Below are 4,224 nucleotides of genomic sequence, written 5' to 3' on the forward strand. Positions count from 1 at the left end.
CTCCTTCTGGAGCTCGCCTAAGTGCCAACGGCTCTTGCGCCGTAATGTGTCCGCTTTGTCTGGTTCCCTCGGTCGGCCACAAACGGCGAAAAATCAGCCTCTCCTTCTGGAGCTCGTGCCAACTTTGGCGAATATTTTCTAAGTGCCAACGGCTCTTGCGCCGTAAAGTGTCCGCTTTGCCTGGTTCCCTCGGTCGGCCACAAATAGCGAAAAATCAGCCTCTCCTTCTGGAGCTCGTGCCAACTTTGGCGAATATTTTCTAAGTGCCAACGGCTCTTGCGCCGTAATGTGTCCGCTTTGCCTGGTTCCCTCGGTCGGCCACAAATAGCGAAAAAATCAGCCTCTCCTTCTGGAGCTCGCCTAAGTGCCAACGGCTCTTGCGCCGTAATGTGTCCGCTTTGCCTGGTTCCCTCGGTCGGCCACAAACGGCGAAAAATCAGCCTCTCATTCTGGAGCTCGTGCCAACTTTGGCGAATATTTTCTAAGTGCCAACGGCTCTTGCGCCGTAATGTGTCCGCTTTGCCTGGTTCCCTCGGTCGGCCACGAACGGCGAAAAATCAGCCTCTCCTTCTGGAGCTCGCCTAAGTGCCAACGGCTCTTGCGCCGTAATGTGTCCGCTTTGCCTGGTTCCCTCGGTCGGCCACAAACGGCGAAAAATCAGCCTCTCCTTCTGGAGCTCGCCTAAGTGCCAACGGCTCTTGCGCCGTAATGTGTCCGCTTTGCCTGGTTCCCTCGGTCGGCCACAAATAGCGAAAAACCAGCCTCTCCTTCTGGAGCTCGCCTAAGTGCCAACGGCTCTTGCGCCGTAATGTGTCCGCTTTGCCTGGTTCCCTCGGTCGGCCACAAACGGCGAAAAATCAGCCTCTCCTTCTGGAGCTCGCCTAAGTGCCAACGGCTCTTGCGCCGTAATGTGTCCGCTTTGCCTGGTTCCCTCGGTCGGCCACAAATAGCGAAAAACCAGCCTCTCCTTCTGGAGCTCGCCTAAGTGCCAACGGCTCTTGCGCCGTAATGTGTCCGCTTTGCCTGGTTCCCTCGGTCGGCCACAAACGGCGAAAAATCAGCCTCTCCTTCTGGAGCTCGCGCCAACTTTGTCAAAAAATTTCTAAGTGCCAACGGCTCTTGCGCCGTAAAGTGTCCGCTTTGCCTGGTTCCCTCGGTCGGCCACAAATAGCGAAAAATCAGCCTCTCCTTCTGGAGCTCGTGCCAACTTTGGCGAATATTTTCTAAGTGCCAACGGCTCTTGCGCCGTAATGTGTCCGCTTTGCCTGGTTCCCTCGGTCGGCCACAAATAGCGAAAAATCAGCCTCTCCTTCTGGAGCTCGCCTAAGTGCCAACGGCTCTTGCGCCGTAAAGTGTCCGCTTTGTCTGGTTCCCTCGGTCGGCCACAAACGGCGAAAAATCAGCCTCTCCTTCTGGAGCTCGTGCCAACTTTGGCGAATATTTTCTAAGTGCCAACGGCTCTTGCGCCGTAAAGTGTCCGCTTTGTCTGGTTCCCTCGGTCGGCCACAAATAGCGAAAAATCAGCCTCTCCTTCTGGAGCTCGCGCAAGTGCCAACGGCTCTTGCGCCGTAAAGTGTCCGCTTTGTCTGGTTCCCTCGGTCGGCCACAAATAGCGAAAAATCAGCCTCTCCTTCTGGAGCTCGTGCCAACTTTGGCGAATATTTTCTAAGTGCCAACGGCTCTTGCGCCGTAATGTGTCCGCTTTGTCTGGTTCCCTCGGTCGGCCACAAATAGCGAAAAATCAGCCTCTCCTTCTGGAGCTCGTGCCAACTTTGGCGAATATTTTCTAAGTGCCAACGGCTCTTGCGCCGTAAAGTGTCCGCTTTGCCTGGTTCCCTCGGTCGGCCACAAATAGCGAAAAATCAGCCTCTCCTTCTGGAGCTCGCGCCAACTTTGTCAAAAAATTTCTAAGTGCCAACGGCTCTTGCGCCGTAAAGTGTCCGCTTTGCCTGGTTCCCTCGGTCGGCCACAAATAGCGAAAAATCAGCCTCTCCTTCTGGAGCTCGCGCCAACTTTGTCAAAAAATTTCTAAGTGCCAACGGCTCTTGCGCCGTAAAGTGTCCGCTTTGCCTGGTTCCCTCGGTCGGCCACAAATAGCGAAAAATCAGCCTCTCCTTCTGGAGCTCGCGCCAACTTTGTCGAAAAATTTCTAAGTGCCAACGGCTCTTGCGCCGTAAAGTGTCCGCTTTGTCTGGTTCCCTCGGTCGGCCGCAAATAGCGAAAAATCAGCCTCTCGCCCGTCAGGTACCAGGCGTTGGGGTACCAGGGGTAAGTGCAGTACCAGCTTTGGTCTGTTGGTGCGCCAGAGTACGATGAGTTGGTCCCCCTAGTCACTGTACTCATTACCTTTACCCCCAAATCGCAAAATATAGTCAGAACGAGTGTGGGGAACACAAGTTTTGGCCCCGAGAACCAGGCGGCTGGTGTCTCTAGCGATGTGTTCCCCCCCAAAAAGTGTTCACATGCTCGGACAGCGAACCTAGGAGCTACCGCAAAGCACTCTGGAAGTGCAAGAGCGAAAAATTTTCTAAGTACAAAAACTCTCGAAAATTTTCAAAGTGTCACAGTGCTCGAAAATTTTCAAAGTGCTACATGCTTTCCATCCAAGGAAGGAATAGTGGAGGACCGGCCGCCTCCTTAAACACAAGCCGGCGGAACGACGGGGAGGACCGGCCGCCTCCTTAAACACAGGCCGGTGGAACGTTTGGCAGAATTCTTCTCGTGGAGGACCGGCCGCCTCCTTAAACACAAGCCGGCGGAACGACGGGGAGGACCGGCCGCCTCCTTAAACACAGGCCGGTGGAACGTTTGGCAGAATTCTTCTCGTGGAGGACCGGCCGCCTCCTTAAACACAGGCCGGTGGGAACGGTTGGCAGAATTGCGTGACGGCCGCCTGCTCCCGGCGTCCGCACGTGAACGAACACCCCCTCCCGGGGACGGCCGTCTGCTCCCGACCGCCGTCCTTCACCCCCTCACCTTCCGGACCCCCGTCTGCTCCCGGCGGGCCTCCGAGTACCCCCACCTTCTCCCGAACTGACCGACAGGCAATGAGACCCGCCTTGGTAGGGCCCCCACCGGCCCCGGCTCGCGCCGGCGTTGGGTGGACGGTTCCTCCCCACTTGCGGGTCGCTCTCCACGGAGGACCGGTCGCCTCACTAAACATAGGCCGGGCGAAAATCTGCGAATGTTATACATCCAAGGAGGGAGGACCGCGCCGCCTCCTTAAACCACCGGCCGGGCGAAAATCTGCGAATGTTATACATCCAAGGAGGGAGGACCGGCCGCCTCCTTAAACCACCGGCCGGGCGAAAATATGCGAATGTTATACATCCAAGGAGGGAGGACCGGTCGCCTCACTAAACATAGGCCGGGCGAAAATCTGCGAATGTTATACATCCAAGGAGGGAGGACCGGCCGCCTCCTTAAACCACCGGCCGGGCGAAAATCTGCGAATGTTATACATCCAAGAAAGGAAGGAAGGAGGGAACCGGCCGCCTCCTTAAACACAGGCCGGGCGAAAATCTGCGAATCTTATCCATCCAAGGACGGAGGACCGGCCGCCTCCTTAAACACAGGCCGGTAGGAACGGTTGGCAGAATCGCGTGACGGCCGCCTGCTCCCGGCGTCCGCACGTGAACGAACACCCCCTCCCGGGGACGGCCGTCTGCTCCCGGCCGCCGTCCTTCACCCCCCTCAGCTTCCGGACCCCCGTCTGCTCCCGGCGGGCCTCCGAGTACCCTCCCCTTCTCCCGAACTGACCGACTGGCACTCATGACCCGCCTTGGTAGGGCCCCCACCGGCCCCGGCTCGCGCCGGCGTTGGGTGGACGGTTCCTCCCCACTTGCGGGTCGCACTCTAGCGCCTCGGCCGCCGCGAGAGCGTGCGCTACGCGCCGCCCCCGCAGGCCTTGGCGCGACCGAACGGCAGCGAGACCGAGACGCCCCGAATCACCCACCTAGAGGAAATCAACGGAGGCCGAGCGCGCGATCCGATTGCGGCACGCCGCGTGGGTGTCCGCCGGCCGCGCCGGTCTACCGCGAATGCTGTTTCTCAAACCCTTGCCTAACCAGACGGCACCGCGGGATGTGTTGTCGCAACTCTGCTCGACTATCCGAATAGCCTTTCCCGACTACCGCGTTGCGGGAGGCGTCTTTCGTGCCGCCGGTGGCGTATGACCTTCCGCGAGAGGCGTGCGGGCTCGGGGGGGCCGCAACGACCGAGTCT

The sequence above is a fragment of the Syngnathus typhle genome, unplaced genomic scaffold (genome assembly GCF_033458585.1).
Source record: "Syngnathus typhle isolate RoL2023-S1 ecotype Sweden unplaced genomic scaffold, RoL_Styp_1.0 HiC_scaffold_281, whole genome shotgun sequence".
NCBI classification, from domain to species: Eukaryota; Metazoa; Chordata; class Actinopteri; order Syngnathiformes; family Syngnathidae; genus Syngnathus; species Syngnathus typhle.